The sequence below is a fragment of the Lissotriton helveticus genome, chromosome 11 (genome assembly GCF_964261635.1).
Source record: "Lissotriton helveticus chromosome 11, aLisHel1.1, whole genome shotgun sequence".
Taxonomy (NCBI): Eukaryota; Metazoa; Chordata; class Amphibia; order Caudata; family Salamandridae; genus Lissotriton; species Lissotriton helveticus.
In genome coordinates, this window is record NC_136072.1 from 60,322,614 (window position 1) to 60,342,222 (window position 19,609).

Consider the following 19,609-nt stretch of genomic DNA (forward strand, 5'->3'; position numbering starts at 1 on the left):
ATTGGGAGCCAGCTGTCATCCGTTAATTTAACATGAGATATCGAAAGGGAGAGAACAAGGAGAACGAAGCTCAAGCCGCTGCCATTTTGGAACCAGGCAGCCGTAGTTGATGAGGAAATGGACAATGTAATGGCTGCACAAGTCATTCACACCGTGTGAAGTTGGGATTTGAGCTCTGTGTCATCAACTGGAGCATAAATCAGCGACAGACAGACTCATCATTACACACAGGCATCGACGGGGGCGTAGGAGCAATTCTCACTGTGCGATTCACGGTCGCGTATGAGGCATCCACGGGGGGCAGCAAAATGAAGCAAAGATTCACCAGCTCACTGCAGAGCGCTTACTGCTGAGCGACTCACAATCACGAATGAGGCGAACAGGCCAGCAATCGGCAATAATCACAGGCATCCACGGGCGCGCAGCAAAAGAATGCCAGTAGTAGACGTCTTGAGTCTTGCTGAGCGGCTCATGGTAGCGAATGCCGCATGGAGCGAAGTGCCGTTACGTGTATCCCGGACAATGTCGCAGGAGCTGAGCCACAGGTCCGCTACCACTGACATGGATCGTGTCAACAATATCCAGGGCTCCAGTCACACAGCGGGGCAGGCAGGGCACGCAATGCAGTGCCGGAGTCAGTCAATCTCGTGGTGGCCGTCGCAGTCTCCCAGAGACCAGAGCCAGGCAGTTCAATCCGAGAATAGTAGATCCACTGGACCACGAACCGCAGAGCAGCGTCTGGGACTCGCAGCGAGAAACCCGGTAAGTTCTCGTCAAGCCTCCGATATTTTCGGATTGTAGCGGTTGTTCCACCTTCAGGTCCCGGGATTGGGAAGCAGGGGGTCCTTGATGTGGTTTATCCGGGGATTTTCACCTGAAAGTGATCCCCAAAATGATTACCGTACATCATATTCACAAACAGCGAGGAGAGCAAAAGCACTGAAAATATACACTTATAATGTACTAAATACTAATTGTTATGGGAGGCCTACAACTAGGAATGAAATGTAATTTAATGTAAGGGAGTACGGCCACCTCCTCAAATATACCAGAGATAGAAGTAAAAAATATTTTGTAAGACCTGAGAGCTCCCAGGAACCCACAGTAAGAATCTAAAAAGATATATTCTCTTTAGTTCTTGATCACACCACAGGGGAAATACCTTGAGTCCCCAATTTCAAAATAGTAATAGCACAAACTATAAAAATCCACATGAGAATCTCCTGCTGCTCCAAGGAGATATCAAGATATAGACATTCCTGGAAATCTAACTACTACACATACTGAATAACCCTTCCTCTTGTATGATAGTAAAAATAAATAGGTAAATAATAATATATGCAATAGAAAGTAACCTCCTCAGACTAAGCCAAATTCAAGTATGGATAATGAATGACACTTTTAAATTGTGCCTTCCCCATTCACACAGATATACATGATACATGGCGAATATCATAACAGTAAAATGCCCCTAAATTACGCTCTGTTTACCAACAAGAAAAGCGATATATACTATGAAATATCAAGCCAAATTAAAATAAAATCTAACAATTCCTTTCCCCAAGAAATCATAATAGACTTCCAGCAAGCAATGATACAAACAGTTTTAAAAGTCTGCCCACACACAGCCATACAAAGTTGCTCTTACTATTAAGTCAATCAATCAATCATTTGTAAAGCGCACTATATACCCGCGAGGGTCTCAAGGCGCTGGGGGGGGCCGCTACTGATCGAACAGCCAGGTCTTGAGTATCCTCCTGAAGGTCAGCAGGTCTTGGGTCTGTCGTGGGCTCAGTGGGAGGCTGTTCCATGTCTTGGCAGCGAGGTGGGAGAAGGATCTCCCACCGGTGGTTGTTCTTCGGATGCACGGGACGGTGGCGAGTGAGAGGTCGGCGGAGCATAGCTGGCGGTTGGGGATGCAGGAGAGCCGTCTGTTGAGGTAGGCTGGGCCAGTCTTCTGGAGTGCCTTGTGTGCATGGGTGAGGGCTTGAAGGATAACCTCTTGTCAATGGGGAGCCAGTGCAGGTTTCTCAGGTGGGGGTGATGTGGCCCTGGCGTGGTATGTCGAGGATCAGTCGTGCCGAGGTTTTGGATGAGTTGTAGTCGTTTGATAAGCTTGGTCGGGGCTCCCACATTTAGGGTGTTTCCGTAGTCGAGTCTGCTGCTGACGAAGGACTGGGTGACCGTCTTTCTTGTATCTGTCAGGATCCATCTGTAGATCTTTCGGAGCATACGGAGGGTGTTGAAGCAGGAGGAGGAGACGGCGTTGACCTGCTTGGTCATTGAGAGCATTGAGTCGAGGATGATTCCCAAGTTGCGTGCATGGTCGGTGGGTGTCGGGGCTGCCCCCAGTGCCGTCGGCCACCAGGAGTCGTCCCAGGCTGAAAGGTTGGAGCCGAGGATGTGGACCTCAGTCTTGTTTGAGTTCAGCTTCAGACAGCTGGTTTTCATCCAGTCGGCGATGGCCTTCATTCCTTTGTGGAGGTTGGCTTTGGCGGTGATGGGGTCCTTGTTGAGGGAGAGGATCAGCTGAGTGTCGTCCGCATAGGAGATTATGTTGAGGTAGTGCTGTCGGGCTACGTGTGCGAGCGGGGCCATGTAAATGTTGAACAGCGTCGGGCTGAGGGAGTATCCCTGGGGTACGCCGCAGATGATCTCAGAGGCTTTGAAACGGAATGGGGGAAGGCGGCCGCTCTGGGTTCTGCCGGAGAGGAAGGAGGTGGTCCAATCCAGAGCCTTTTCTCGTATCCCTGCGGCATGGAGGCGTGTGCATAGTGTGCGGTGGCAGACGGTGCCAAAGGCAGCAGAGATGATGAGTGCTGCGGTCTAGCCATTGTCCAGCAGGGTCCTGATGTCGTCTGTTGCGGCGATGAGGGCAGTCTCAATGCTGACGGGAAGGGGAGCATAGAGATGGGCCGGAAGTTCTTGAGGTCTCTTGGGTCTGCCTTAGGTTTTCTGAGTAGGGCGTTGATCTCGGCGTGTTTACAGATCTCTGGGAAGGTCGCTGTCTCGAGGGAGAGATTGATGACATTGCGCAGGTGGGGTGTGATGGAGCTGCTTGCTCTGTTGAAGACGTGGTGCGGGAATGGGTCTGATGGAGAGCCGGAGTGGATTCAGCGCATGGTCTTGATGGTGTCATCGATGCTCACTCTGGCCCAGGCTAGCAGGGGGTCATGGTTGATGGTGTACGGAGGGTCTGTTGTATTGCTGTCTCTTGGGGATGTGTGGGTGTTGAAGCTGTCGTGGAAGTCTGCTATCAAGCGGTGGAAGAACGTGGTGAGGGAGTCGCACAGGGCTTGCAACGGCGGAATGTCGTTGGTGTTGGAGCTGGGGTTGGGGAGTTCCTTCACGTTGTTGAAGAGCTCCTTGCTATTGTGTGCGTTGTTGTCAAGGCGGTCTTTGAAGGAGGTCCTCTTGGCCACCCTGATGAGGTGGTGGTGGTTGCAGATGGCGTCCTTGTGTGCTGCGTGGCTGTCCGGAGTTTGTGTACTGTACTGTCCAACACGTAGCACCAGATGGAGGTTACCCGGCAAAAATTAGCATGACTCCACTGTACATTTCAAAGGGCAACCTTGATACTCTTAATAGGACTAATATTCTGACTCCTCCAACACACACTGACATTGTCCTCTATCACAAGTGGGGACAATGTCGGGTGCAATTCGCCGCCTCGCCCTTACAATCAGGGAAGGAACAAGCCATTGTAACTTGGGCCAACCCGGACATTGCTGAAAGCGTTTACATAGAAAAAGAACAATTCACAGAATGGGGAATTGAAATGCGGAGGCTGGAACTGGAGAAGGAAACATTCACTCTACAGGCACCCACAGAGAACACGCCCACGGTTAGCATACTGAGGGGACCCGTCGCGGGGAAGGCACCCTCGAACAAGCAAACATGAACATCCAGTGCAGGGTTGATGGTTCGTGGGGGGGGTGGGGGAGACAGGTCTCTTCCATCCTCAAAACCTTCTCCCTCTTTTGTGTGCCACCCTCCCCAAACTCAGCCTATTGGGGCTGAGTTGCCTCCAACTTGGCTGACAAAACTCAGGCCCTATCAAGTAAGGTGCCTTGGTCACCAAAATTCAGGTCCTCTTCAAGCAACGGTTCTATCCAGCATAGATGCTCATCAGCTAGCGTCCAACCATTAAGCATCTTGAATTGGAACGGCGCTAGGATGACCAAGGTTCTGCAAAGCCCATCGGTGATCACATTCCTTGAAGGGGCCGATTTAATCTCTGTCCAAGAAACATGGGCAACCGCATCCATTCCATTAGAAGGCTATGCAAACCCACAAAGAAAGGAAATATATTTGAGAGACCCTCCGGGTGTATCACCATATATATTAAGCATGCCCTGAAACTACACTTTACAGAGATAAAAATCCCCTCTGACATGTTCCTAGCTGGCACTTTGAAAGGTCTCAACACGGGTAATGCCCACTACCAATTCTTTTAATTATTGTATACCATAATCCCCATGGGCAGGGCTCCAAGGATAAGCTCACTAGACTGATTACACAGATTGAAACCTTGCTCATTCAATTTGCATCCATGGAACCCATCATTCTTGGGGACTTCAATACGCACAAAATAGGGAAAAGTTATCCGACAGCAACCCCTCTGGGAGTACTGGGAAATTGAATGCCCTTTTTTGGACATATAATTTGGCAACAATTCACTACCTATCTATAGAGTCCAAGCCAGGGGTAATCCATGTACCAACCTACAGCAATCAGACTCCAATAAATTATATTCTAATAAATTAGAGGCTACGAAAATGCTAAATTACAGAGTTTCGCCACAGATCAAAAGCGATCATGTCGCCTTACTGCTGCATTTAACCATCACAGCAGAAACCCGTCATACTCTCCACCCCATTGGAGCATCCAAGGGTGTAGAACAGCACAGGCTCCTTGGAAGAATTAAATGGGGGCAGATGCCAATCAAAGAATTTATCTCATGGAAATCGACATGGATTGGCTCACAGACTGGCCCAAACATTTGGGGTCTCATAGGCGAATGGGACAAACTTGCATACAAATTACCCTTGTTGCTCCAATCGAGCACCACTTACAGAACTACAATTAATCCAACATATGCCCTGGGTCAAGTTCCAGCGATTAAGCAAAGTGCCAAACAACTAAACACCAAACGTAGGGAGTACCAAAACACTGGGTCAGAGTCCATCAAAAAGCAACTTAAATTAGCAGCAAAGACCCACTCGCAACAGATTTGGAAGGCGAAAGGTGGATTCACAGAGGTAAAATGGCTGAAGATCTTGGAGCTGTTGGCACCGTGCAAGTCCCAAGAATTCTAGCAATAACTAAATAATCTAATCCATGGGACTTCCAACAGAGAGAACCCACTCGATGTGGTCAATTGGGTAACTCATGTGAAAACTCTGTACACTGTCGTCCTGACAGCATCTTCTCCAAATAGTTCGACAGCACCAGGGGAGGGATTTGGCAACACTAGAGCTGAGCTCACCATATCCCCCCGCCAATCTAATTCTTTCAAGCAAGATAGTAGTCCGCACCGTCCTAAAAAAGATTCGGCATAACTGAGCACCCGGCCCCACCGGACTGCCCGGCTCCCTCTTTAGGGACATTTGGTCCTATAACCTTGCACAGCTGTATGCAGAATGTAGGTTTTTGGAGGATGTTCCAGACTCCTGGAAGGGCTCACTGCTGCAACCAATATACAAAAAAGGGCCACATACCGACCCCAGGAACTACTGGATGATTGCCCTGTTGGACATAGAGGGCAAGGCCTACGCAAGTACACTATTGTAAGAACTAGTTGATTGGGTTTGCGTTGAAGGTCTTCTGCCCTTCTACCAGACCGGGTTCAGACCAGGGGGCTCTACCGTAGACTATTCAGCAGCCTTCGATGGGGTAGACCGTACCATCCTCTGGCAGAAATCAGCACTCTGGAACATCAGCCTGGCTTTATTACAAGCCAATAGATCGCCGTATTCTCGAACCTGGGTAAGAGTTAAACTTTCCGCTAACCCAAGCAAGTCCAAAATAGTGTTTTTTGGCCACTACACAAAGGAAAAACTGGCAAAGTAGAGGTTGGGTCCCCTGATTTTGGATTGTGTACAAACCTTGGGGCCTGGTTTAGCGAAACGGGTCACCCAAGGGCCCCCCTCCACAAACTGCGGCAGAAAGGAAAGCTGGTCACCTATGCCCTCTGTAAATTATATGCCATCTCAGAGAGTCCTATAACTATGGCCATTCAAAGAGTATTGAGAGCCAAATTACTACTGTCCCTTACCTACGTACAACAGGCATTTCCTGGTAAGTTCATGCAGGATTTAGAAAGAATACACTGCACAGCATCCAAACAGATATTTCGCTTATCAGCCTGTACTAGTAACATCTTGATCCATCTGGAATTTGATCTTAACCAACACAAACTAGAAGAGCTGGCTGCCCTGACACAATACTTTTACTTCACAACTGCGGCTCCGGTGAACACCATGAAGGCTGTTGTAAAATTCATCTTCCTACTACCTAGTAAGCCTTGGTCTGCCTGCCTTGCTATAACCAAAGACCTTTCTTCAATTTGCCACAGAGAACTGGGACCCTACGCTACCATCAAAATGAAAATAAAAAGGCAACTACGCTTACTCTCTCGCAGTCTGGACATGGAATTCTTGGCAACCAGACACTTTCATGAAACACAAAGTCTCCCTCACATACTGCTTAGCCACAAGCCCCACCTCATGCAGTCCATGGGGAGACACGCTTTACATCAGATCTTAGCAGCCAGACTTCATCCGCTCCCCCTAAAAGAACTATATCCAACTGGGAAAGCATGGCTGAGCATTACGGAGTGTCGCCTCTGTAATTACAAAAGAGAGTCCCTGACACACATCTTATGTATTTTGCTGCCCTGCAGCTAGTTCGCAGTATCCATCTAAGACCTATTCTTCTCCAACTGGGCACCTGCAGAGCAAAGGAGGCTGTCCAACAGGTTTACACACTGGACATTGGGAAGCATATGGCCAACTTTGGAAAATTCATTTACCATACCCGTACCACATTGAAGGACAAGACAGCCGGTGCAGACGTCAGGGGTGGACTACCCCCAAATTATATTTTCCATTGAAAGGATAATAACCCTGCATTAGCCAGAGAAATTACCAAACCTTTTATTGAGTACAAAAGCAACTCAGCCTCAACACTCTCACCTACGCATTTCAACCAACCTAGTCTTGATCACGGTAAATAATTTAGTCTATTATTGCTTTCATCTTAAACCCCTCTCTCCCACATTATCCATTAAGAGGCATTGCGGGAATATTAGTTCACATAAATCATAATAAAACAAATTACTTTGTATAATTTCATTAATCAAGTGGTATGCTATAAGTATACTATTTCCTAGTCGTCACACATTATTACATGTTTAGAATATGGATCAAATACCATAATTGTACATAAATTTGCCTTCATCACATGATTATTCGATTAAAATTCATTATTATTAATGAGTGTCTGTGTGATGTGGCCATGATACTCCATATTTATTAAAGATCATTATTGTACCCTCCATATTGGACATCAAATAAGAGACCTTACCGTTAAATTGTTTAGTACCCTTACGAATTATATTTGTGTCTTGTAATTCTATGATATCTATAAAGTTATGTGGTTTGAGGTTAGCATTGAGCTCCCACATAAGTCCACGTCAACCGAATCGTTTACGAACCCAATCCTGTCTGTCTGACACGTTTGCAGCTGCATCATGCAGCACAATGAAGCCGGATTCCGGACGAGCAAGTACAATGCATGATTCGGACAGCCGTATCGACTCGGTCTCAGCGAGACGAAACGGCTGTGGGAATGTGACTTCGGGGAGCCTCCGATTCAGCCAATGGGGTGCCCATGGGTCCCCCGATCCAAGCATGCACAGTGTGGCGGGTACCATGGGGTGCCCGCCACAGGGTGTACACTTTTCACCACCCACCTCTTTTTGGTATAGGAACATGTTTACACGTTCGGTATACATGGTCCCATAGAGTTCAGTCAATGGGAGCCCTGTGCCTTCCACAGGGTGCAGGGTTTTAAACAGCCCCCCCATTTCTTTATGGGAGCCTGTATTACTGCTGGGTTATGGCCGTCAAGTCAAGTCAAGTCAAGTCAAGTCAAAAGAATTTGTATATAGCCCACTACTCACCCAGAGGGTCTCAAGGCGCTTGAGGGAGGGGGGGGTGTTCGTTACTTATCAAATAGCCAAGTTTTTAGTTGTTTTCTGAAGGAGAGGTGGTTCTGTGTAAGGCGGAGGTGGGTGGGAAGAGAGTTCCAGGTTTTGGCCGCTAAGTAGGAGAAGGATCTTCCTCCCATGGTGGCTCTTCGGATGCGTGGCATCGCGGCGAGGGCTTGATTGGACGATCGAAGTTGGCGGGTGGGGGTGTAAAAGGTCAGGCGCGTGTTGAGGTATTTGGGTCCCAGGTCGTATAGGGCTTTGTGTGCGTGGGTGAGGAGACGGAACGTTATTCTCTTGTTGACTGGGAGCCAGTGAAGGTCTCTTAGGTGACCGGATATGTGGTTGTGACGGGGTATGTCTAGGATAAGTCGGGCGGAGGCGTTCTGAACGCGTTGGAGTTTATTCTGTAATTTGGCTGTTGTTCCGGCGTAGAGGGTGTTTCCGTAGTCCAGACGGCTTGTGACAAGTGCTTGGGTGACCGTCTTTCTTGTTTCGGTGGGGATCCAGCGGAAGATCTTTCTGAGCATACGTAAGATGTTAAAGCAAGATGATGAGACGGCGTTGACTTGTCTGGTCATCGAGAGGGAGGAGTCTAGAATGAATCCCAGGTTGCGAGCATGGTCTGTTGGTTTGGGTGCGCTGCCCAGGGCCGGTGGCCACCATGAGTCGTCCCATGCGGAGGTGATGATCCTAGGATGAGGACTTCCGTCTTATCAGAATTCAGTTTTAAGCGGCTGTTCTTCATCCACTCGGCAACGTCTTTCATCCCTTTGTGTAAGTTAGTTTTAGCGGTGTTTGGGTCTTTGGTGAGGGAGAGGAGCAGCTGGGTGTCGTCGGCGTAGGTGATGATGTTGAGGTTGTGTTGGCGTGCAATGGATGCGAAGGGGCTCATGTAGACGTTGAAGAGGGTGGGACTGAGCGATGATCCTTGTGGTACGCTGAAGATGACTTTGGTGGACTCTGACCTGAAAGGGGGAGGCGTACTCTCTGGGTTCTTCCGCGAGAAACGAGATGATCCAGTCCAGTGCTTTTCCTTGTATCCCGACGTTTTTGAGGCATTGTACAAGGGTGCTATGACAGACCGTGTCAAACGCTGCGGAGAGGTCCAGGAGGATGAGGGCCGCTGTTTCCCCATTGTCAAGAAGTGTTCGGATGCCGTCTGTGGCTGTGATGAGGGCGGTCTCGGTGCTGTGTTTGGCTCGGAAGCCGGACTGTGAGGGGTCGAGGGAGCCGTTAGATTCGAGGAAGGCTGCGAGCTGATTGTTGACGGTCTTCTCTTTGACCTTGGCAGGGAAAGGGAGGAGCGAGATGGGGCGGTAGTTTTTAAGCTCAGTAGGGTCTGCTGTGGGTTTCTTCAGTAGAGGACTGAGTTCGGCATGTTTCCAGCTTTCTGGGAAGATAGCGGTGTTGAAGGAGCAGTTGATGATATCCCGGAGATGGGGTGCGATGATGGAGTCGGCCTTGTTGAAGATGTGGTGGGGACATGGGTCGGTTGGTGATCCGGAGTGAATGAAGTTCATCAAGCGGATGGTGTCTTCGGTGCTGATTGGGTCCCAGGCGTCAAGGGAGGTGGTGGGGGGCTTCAGTTCGGTGGTGGTGAGGGCGGTGGACTGGTCGCCAAAGCTGTTATGTATGTCAGCGATTTTGCTGTGGAAGAATGAGGCTAGAGAGTTGCAGAGGTCTTGAGAGGGAGTGATGTCGTTAGAGCCGGCGCTGGGATTGGTTAGCTCTTTGACGATGCTGAAGAGTTCCTTGCTGTTGTGGGCGTTGTTGTCGAGTCGATCCTTGAATGCTAATTTCTTGGTGGATCGGATCAGCTGGTGGTGTTTGCGGGTGGCGTTCTTGAGGGCGGTCATGTTGTCTGTGGTTGGGTTTTTTCGCCAGGCTTTTTCGAGGGTGCGGCAGTTCTTTTTGGAGTTCTTGAGGTCGTCATTTAACCAGGAGGCTTTTTTGCTACCTGGTTTGTTGTGATGGTTTTTCAAGGGTGCTAATTCGTCGGCGCAGTGGGTGATCCATTGTGCGAGATTGATGGCTGCTTGGTTTGGGTCCGATGGTTTGGCGGGAGGGTTTTGGTGCAGCGATGTGGTGAGCTGGTCGGTGGTAATTTTGTTCCAGTTTCTGCGTGGGACTTGTTGTGGGTGGTGGTGGGTTGTGGTCTTTCTGAAGTTGAATTGGATGCAGCTGTGGTCCGTCCAGTGGAGTCCTGTGGCGTGAATGAAGGAGATGTGCTTGCTGGAGGAGAAGATTGGGTCGAGCGTGTGTCCGGGGCGGTGGGTGGGGGTGTTTACCAGTTGTTTGAGTCCCAGATTGGAGAGGTTGTCCAGCAGGGTGGTGGTGTTGCTGTCGTTATTCTTTTCCAGATGGAAGTTGAGGTCCCCTAGGAGAATGTAGTCCTCGGAGGGGAGGGCGTGTGGGCTGATAAAGTCAGTGATCACTTTGCTGAATTGTGTGCAGGGTCCTGGTGGTCTGTAGATGAGGGTGCCTCTTAGTGTGGTCTTGGGGTCGGTGTGTATCTGGAAGTGGAGGTGTTCGGCGGCGATGAAGGTGTCATCGGAGCTTGTTGTGATACGGATGGTGTTCTTGTGGACGATGGCGATGCCTCCTTCTGTTTGGTTGATGCGGTCCTTTCGGATGATCTTGTAGCCGTCCGGGATGGCTATGGCGATGTCGGGCGCTGATGCGGTGTTCATCCAGGTTTCTGTAAGAAAGGCGACGTCCGGCGTTGTGGTGTCCAGTAGGTTCCATAGTTCAATGGCGTGTCTGTGGACCGAGCGGGTGTTAAGCAGGATGCATTTCAGGTGGTTATTGTGGGGGCTCTGTTTGGCGTTAGTGGGCGTAGTGTAGGTCTTTGTTATCCTCCAAGTCCTCAGAATCAGCAGGCTGATGAGACAAGGCCACCTCCTGATCTAACCGGACCCAGAAGGCTATTATAGCCTGGGTCCAGGAAGGATCAAGCGAGGGCAGAAGGATAAAATAATAAACAGGAAGGAAAGGAAGGGAACAGCAGGGAGGGAGAACTGTAAGGACAAAAAGAGAAAAGAATAATTGTCTCGATTCTGGATGGGGTCTAGATACTACAATGCTTAGTAAGACTTTGTATCCTATACCTGTAACAAAACTAAAGCTAGGCCCTGAAGATACGTCTCTTCCCCCACTATATGGTCCTGGGTATAGGTCTGAAGCGTATGTGTATTCCACCTGTAATAAACCAGCAGATAAGGGCTTAGAGTGGAACCAACTTTCCTGACAATAATGTAAGTAATTGGTTAAGTACATACCATGCTTAAACTGATGGTAGCCCAGAACGTGATTCTCAATAGTGATTCAAGTTTATACTGAAACAGTATTCGTGAAGAAGCAAAACAATACAACGGGTTACGTCACCCTTAAATAATAAACGATAGTACCTAAATTGGTCTTCAGATCTGTCTTCCGAAGAAATGGCGCCCCCTGCACGAGCCGGTGCAAGAAGGCTCAGCCAACAGGGGCGCTGAAAGAAAAGATGACCAGCTTGGCGTTCCCCGCACGAGCCGGTGCAAGAAGGCTCAGCCAACGGGGACGCCGTAGTAAACAATGATGGGACAGACTTGGCGCACCCTGCACGAGCCGGTGCAAGAAGGCTCAGCCAACAGGGGCGCCTAAGGAGTGGATGATAAGCTTGGCGTTCCCCGCACGAGCCGGTGCAAGAAGGCTCAGCCAACGGGGACGCCGGATAAGATAACAGCCCACACAATTTGAGAACACCTTGTTGTTTTCACAAGGCGTGATGACCCAAAACGTGCTCAGTAATCTTTCCCCGCACACGCTTGCAGAACTTAATTGCGTGCAGGAACACGGACTTGCCCGCCAGAAAGGAGACTAGACCTTCCCTAAACGAGCCGATCGAAACAAGACTCTTCTGTTGAAATGCTAAGGTGAATGCGTGACAGCACAGGAATACGAACACAAGAGAGAACAGGAACTCTGAATAACGCAGCTCACCAGACCAGGTCCGGAGTCAAAATATCCGACGTGCAGCGTTGTCTGAGTCCTTCTTTTATACTCCGCCCACATCGCTAAGACTTCTGGGACATGTAGTCTTGGCACCCAGGATCGTCTTTAAGGGCGCTCTATCAGGGTGCATCTGGGCACTTAACAGTCTTGATGCAGCAAAACTTGCAGGATTGACAGGTGAAGTGTCCATGGGTGCGTCCTGGGGCGGCTTGGTGACAGTTGGGGAGTCGGCCGGTGTTGAGTGCATAGAGGGTTGCGGCGTCGTAAGTTAAGCGGGTGGAGTTCATTTGGCGGGGGCCAGGGGGTATGGCGCTGGGCGCGGTCCAGGCGCGGACGGGAGTAGACGGGCTTACCTGTGGCGCGCCCGCTGCGCATGAATGCTGCGCGTAAAGGCATCTGTCATAAATGGATCGTGGAGGGGGCGGAGCGAGGGAGGAGCAGCTGGGAGGTGGGAGCGGTGTTGCTAGGTCTGGGGATGCCGGAGGGCTGCGGGGGAGGGGCCGTGGGGGAGCAGAAGAGGCACAACAAATGGCACGATAACAATGCAGGACGGGGTCGGGGGGCACAATCTGGCAAAAGCGGCGATACCAGGCAAAGCTGAGCAGTATTATTAAATTAAATGGGCAGATCAAAACAACTTGAAAGCAATGGCAGGCGGAACAATGAGCACAATATAAATGATGAGATGGGCAAATCAAAGCAGCTTAACAGCAATGGCAGGCGCAGCAATGAGCACAACGATACCAGGCAGCCCAGGAGGGAGCAATGTGGACACCAGGCAGCCACGAACACCAGGCGGCTCAGGAGCGAGGTGGAGCGACCGGTTCTGATCAGGTCAGGACGGTCACAGCACCTTACTGCACGTTCCAATCCTTATGTCTTTCTGTGGGAGGGAGGAGCAGCTGGGAGGCGGGAGCGGGGTTGCGAGGTCTGGGAATGCCGGAGGGCTGCGGGGGAGGGGCCGTGTGGGAGCAGGAGAGGCACAACAAATGGCACGATAACAATGCAGGACGGGGTCGGGGGGCACAATCTGGCAAAAGCGGCGATACCAGGCAAAGCAGAGGAGTATTATTAAATGAAATGGGCAGATCAAGACAACTTGAAAGTAATGGCAGGCGCAGCAATAAGCACAATATAAATGACGAGATGGGCAAATCAAAGCAGCTTAACAGCAATGGCAGGCGCAGCAATGAGCACAACGATACCAGGCAGCCCAGGAGGGAGCAATGTGGACACCAGGCAGCCACGAACACCAGGCGGCTCAGGAGCGGGGTGGAGCGACCGGTTCTGATCAGGTCAGGACGGTCACAGCTCCTTACTGCACGTTCCATTCCTTATGTCTTTCTGTGGGAGGGAGGAGCAGCTGGGAGTCGGGAGCGGTGTTGCGAGGTCTGGGGATGCCGGAGGGCTGCGGGGGAGGGGCCGTGGGGGAGCAGGAGAGGAACAACAAATGGCACGATAACAATGCAGGACGGGGTCGGGGGGCACAATCTGGCAAAAGCGACGATACCAGGCAAAGCGGAGCAGTATTATTAAATGAAATGGGCAGATCAAAACAACTTGAAAGCAATGGCAGGCGCAGCAATGAGCACAATATAAATGATGAGATGGGTAAATCAAAGCAGCTTAACAGCAATGGCAGGCGCAGCAATGAGCACAACGATACCAGGCAGCCCAGGAGGGAGCAATGTGGACACCAGGCAGCCACGAACACCAGGCGGCTCAGGAGCGAGGTGGAGCGACCGGTTCTGATCAGGTCAGGACGGTCACAGCTCCTTACTGCACGTTCCAATCCCTATGTCTTTCTGTGGGAGGGAGGAGCAGCTGGGAGGCGGGAGCGGGGTTGCGAGGTCTGGGGATGCTGGAGGGCTGCGGGGGAGGGGCCGTGGGGGAGCAGGAGAGGCACAACAAATGGCACGATAACAATGCAGGACGGGGTCGGGGGGCACAATCTGGCAAAAGCGGCAATACCAGGCAAAGCGGAGCAGTATTATTAAATGAAATGGGCACATCAAAACAACTTGAAAGCAATGGCAGGCGCAGCAATGAGCACAATATAAATGACGAGATGGGCAAATCAAAGCAGCTTAACAGCAATGGCAGGCGCAGCAATGAGCACAACGATACCAGGCAGCCCAGGAGGGAGCAATGTGGACACCAGGCAGCCACGAACACCAGGCGGCTCAGGAGCGGGGTGGAGCGACCGGTTCTGATCAGGTCAGGACGGTCACCGTAGCACAAGCTCCCATAGAGTGATGGGAGTAAGCAACCAAAGAGTGTTTGGTCGCATCGGAATCAGGCGGTCGGAACCTCCGACCCAAGGCCTTTTGGTCCCGAGACCACATTGGTGTCGGTCAGAGGCAACTCCGTCTAACATCGTAAACGACCCCTTAATTGTAATTTTCTGTTCCAAATACAAAATATAAACTACAGAAAATAAACAATACTGTACACAAATGTTCCACTAAAACAAACAAAAGCAATACAACAACATTGAAAAAAACTATTACATTTACAATATTTTCAAAAACAATATTTTTAACAACATTATTAAAAACATAACCAGAAAAATTATATTTTTACCTGCAACATTCTTGTAGATATTTTCCACATCAAAATTTTCTTGCAATTATATTCTGTTATCATAATATTTAATATTCAATATTTAGTCTAAACATCTTTTTCTGCACTTTAAATACTTCTCCTCTCCCACTTTCACTAAGATTCACACACTCTGTTTTACTTTTAAACTATTTCCTGTGTTACTCTAATGTTCCATCAAGACTCACACTGCCCGAGTGGTTTGTAAAGATCTAAGGGCCATATGTATCAAGGTCCCGTTTTGGGATTCTGAATTTGCGATTTTTCGCGAATCGCAAATTCAGAATCGCAAAACGGTATGTATGTAAGAAATCGCAAAAAAATAGTGATTCTTTAAAAATCGCTATTTTCTTTGCGATATACAAAACAGCGATTCCTTAACGGAAAAAAATCGCAAAATTGCGAATTTCACAAATCTGAGAATCGGAAACTCAGGTGCAGCTTGATGGCATCACAACCAGGAAGTGTGACTACCCATGCTGCACCTGAGTTTCTGAAGCACAGTCAGAGAGAAGGAGTGGTGGAGAGGGAACTCCGCAGTGGTGAGAATAATGGAAGATACAGGAGACATGGCCAGCCAGGACACACAGCAGCAGCAGCAGGGGGAAAACCAGAGGAAGAGGAAGCAAAAGTTTTCAGAGGCTGAGCTGGAGATGCTCATTCAAGAAATGGTGACAAGCCATTAGCGCCTTTTTGGAAAGAAATCACTCCGGGTGCCTGAGACACGCAAGTGGTGCAGATGGGCAGAAATCCAGCAGAAAGTGAATGCTGTTGGGGCAACACACAGGAGTGTGGAAGACTTAAGGAAGCGCTGGTACGATAAGCGCCAGCGCTCCAAGGAGAAGGTGGCTGCCATGTTGGAGCGAGCCAGGAAGACTGGTGGAGGGACCACCACTGCCACTGACTCCACACCTTTAGAGGAACTAGTGGAGGGAACCCTACAACCTGAAAGTGTGATGGGCGTGGCCGACCTCGAGAGCTCTGACCCCCCGGTACCAGGACAAGGTAAGAAGCATGCCATCACACCCCTGACACCCCCAAACTCCCCCCACACACCCAGCAGCGACACTGGGGCAGGACTAAACTAGAAGTCCAGTGCAGCTACACAAGCACACACTACAATGCATTATGGGAGATGTAGTCACATGCACATTACAGTGGTGCTTTTACACCCAGCCAATCCCCAATAGCATGTGCACATCAGGAAAGCCAAAAACAAGATACATGTAATCCCAACAAGTGATATTTAATAATTGACAAGTGCAAGTCAGAACAATAAACAAATGTGTTCTTTTACGTCCACAGTCCCATCTGGAGCACAGGCAACAGGCAGTGGGAGACAGGGTGGTTCCCCTACCAGACAAGCGGTAGGGCATGAGGAGGAAACAAAGGAGGAGGCTAGCCTAGTGAACCCTCCAAAGCGCCGCAGGAGAAATGTTGTGCCACCACTACCCCCATTGGAGGACGAGGGCCAGGACACTGATGGCGATGTCCAAACTGACACTACACAGCCATAGCCACAACACCGTCGACTTGCTGATCCGATACCAATAGTCACAACCAGGTGCAGGTCCCGTGCCTCCAGCAGTGCTGCAGACCAATGGGGATGAAACTGTGATCAGCGGACTGGAGCTGCACATGTTGCAGGTACAGTGCCTGCAAGCAAAAAATATAAATTTGTTACAAAGGAAAGCCAGGGCAGGCTTCAGGGGCATGACGGGTGCCCTGGAGGCACTCTGTGCAGAACTCAAGGCCGACGTGCTGCTAGGCGCAGGGAGATGCAGCGCCTAGACCTGTACACACGGGCGGTGAACTGCCTGTCCTCTGCCACCAATGTTTTATCAAGGCGCAGCATCTGCATGCACCGCGAGGTGGCGCACAACAGCCAGGACGCTGCAAGGGCCCTGGTCCAAATTACATCTGCTGTGGATAAGCTGCGGGCAGTTCGCACTACTGGGCAAGGAGTCCTAACTCCCACTGATGGGAGTTCCCTATCAGGAAGGAGCAGCGCCACCCCCCCCGCCCACCATGGATAGGCACCGTAGTGGCCTTACCAGTAGGCCTAGTGGCCCAAGTGAGGAGGGCACTGTGCAACCCCAAACAGGGGCTTCCTCCCGTCAGCGCGGCATTTGAGGTGTAGTAAATGGGACCACTGGATGGGTACAGCTACCCACTTCACATGGACACTAGCTCCTGATGAGAGACGTGCACTGTGCAGGAACATGTGCTGGACATTTGGAGGGACATTGTGTGTCACTCAGGCCGTGTGACATCATTAATCCTGATGTTAAGGAATAAAACACAGTCTCACAAATGATATCTAGCATTGTGTCATATTTTCTTACCTAGAAATAGTTGCGTGTAATCTCATCTTGCCTCTGGCCCCCAGCAGCTGCACCAACTACATTGGCTGGCTGCGTCCTGGAGCTGGTCCCTACACATCTGATCAATCAGATTCTCTGAGCTCCACCGGTGTGCCTTTCCTGGTAGCGATGTTGTGCAGCATGGCACATGCCACTACTATCTTGCAAGAGGTCTGTGGGCTATATTGTAGTGCCCCTCCACTCTTGTGTAGGCATCTGAATCTGCTCTTGAGTATCCCGAATGTCCTCTCAATGGTGCCTCAGGTTGCTATGTGGGCGCTGTTGTACCGCCACTCCGCTGCGTTGGCAGGATTCAGGTAGGGGGTCAGTATGAAGTCATGGACCGCATACGCACTGTCACCTGTGGGGTGGGAAGAATATGGTTAAACACTGTCCTGCACATGCTATCCTTAACAAGTGTGGCCTCTGTTCAAATGCATTTACCGAGTAGATATCCCTCACCAAACTCCCCACTTGTGAGTCGACGGTGTATCCCACTGTGACGGAAGATGAAAGAGTTGTGCGTGCTGTCAGGGTATTTGTCCGTGATGATGTATTTGGCATCACACACCACCTGTATGTTCAGGGCATGGTAGGATTTGCGATTCCTGAACACGTACTCATTCTGGGAGGGGGGATATTGCAACATGTGTCCCATCTATGCATCCAATGACGTGGGGAAATTGGGCTATTTGATAGAAGTCCTGCTTGGTCTGGGCTAGTGCCTGTGGAGTGCTTGGGAAGTGAATGTGGTGGTGCAGACTATGTACCATGGCATTAAGGAACGCATGGAAAAAACGCGAAAGCGCACTCTGTGACACCCCTCCTACTGAGGCAATCACCCCCTGGAAATTACCAGATGCCAAGAGGTGGAGTGAGAACAGGACCTGGATGTGGGTGCGGATGGAGTGTGTCCTGCGTGTGGGGTGTTCTAGAAAGAGTTTGAGTTCATCAATTAAATCAAGGATGCTCTCTTCATCCAGCCTGTAGTGTGTATGGATTTCCTCCTCAGTCCTCTGGAAGATGGTAATGCGCGCACAGAATATCCTCTCCTGGCATCTCCTCCTCTGTGCAGCAGCTCTGAGTTGCAGCCTCCTGGCTATCACCTAAAGCCCAGCCATTGTGGAAAAAAGTCTGTTGCATTGTGGGACTCCTTATATAGTTTGCACCTGGTTACCACCTGCTCCTACTTGGTGTTAATTGCTTTTCTCTAAATTGCGAATTTCGTGAATTCGCTAATTGCGATTTTTTCATACATTTCATAGCGATTTCTTATTTTGCGAATTCCCCATTTATGAATTTTGCTAAATTAGGGAATCGCAAAATAAGGAATTGCTAGGGAAATCTCAGAATTCTGGGTCTCGCAACGTAAGGAATCGCTATTTTAGCGATTTCTCATTTTGCGATGCGATTGTGCTTCATACATTGGAAATAGCAAATTTTTTGTTGCAAACGCAGTTTTTTGCTATTCGCAGCGTTTGCACCTAAAAAGTAGCTTGATACATATGGCCCTTAAAATCAAACTTTTTGAAAAATCTTTATAATTGGAAGAACCATTCAATTGATTACAGTATTTCATCAATTATATTAAAAAATAGATCACAAACTCCCAAAATATTATCCTTTCACATTTGGAAGGGTAAGCCCTCCATAATTTACTGATTTCCACAATATACTTAATGCCAATCTGGGTATTCTATTTTTCCAAATAAATGCTGAAAATAATCCTTCAATATTGCTAAAGATTTCATGTGCAAAAAACACTGCAATGCAGCATATAGAAGATTAAATAATTGTAACATGCACGTTTGATTCATTGCCATTCTTTGCACAATAGATAGAGGGAAGTGATTCCATTATAAAAAGGGACTTAATTGTATCTACTAACAGTAAATAGTTGAATTCAAAATGTATGTCTACATTCAAGGCTGTGTAAATTCCTGAATATCTTTTTGATCTCTGCTTCACAAGATCTGAGTGTAAAGTATCCTTAGTGCAATCATAGAACAACATTTTCTTCTTCTTTATCTTATCCACCATCTGCTGAAATTGATGAGAAATACTAAAAACTCTTTGTTGAATCTCCAAGTCAGGTTTTTTTTAAAAAGTGCTAGATTATCTGCAGATAGCTTAATTTTGGACATCTCGTTGATTGGGACCTTAATTATCATACCATCTCTTATAGCAATATCAAGTGGTTCAATAAATATTGCAAAAAATGGAGGTGAGTGGGCAAGCAGCTGCCCACTGAAAATCTAACGTTGTGATATTTGCACATTTTTTCAAGTAGCAAGATAGAAATATAGCCATAAGTAGTTTTTTCCAGTGAATCATACCAAAGATTGCTCTTAACATGATCACTTCTTTTTACTAAACAGCTTATAAACTACTCTAATAGGGCCAAGCAAAATAACTAAAAACACAAAAGCTGGATACA

At 49.0% G+C, this 19,609-nt stretch overlaps 1 protein-coding gene across 2 annotated transcripts in view; it reads left to right on the forward strand.

Moving 5' to 3' along the window:
• The window catches only part of LOC144792903 (cytochrome P450 2J2-like), a 116,857-nt gene that overhangs the window by 96,401 nt on the left and 847 nt on the right, over positions 1 to 19,609 (forward strand). The gene's annotated exons all lie outside the window — the stretch shown is intronic.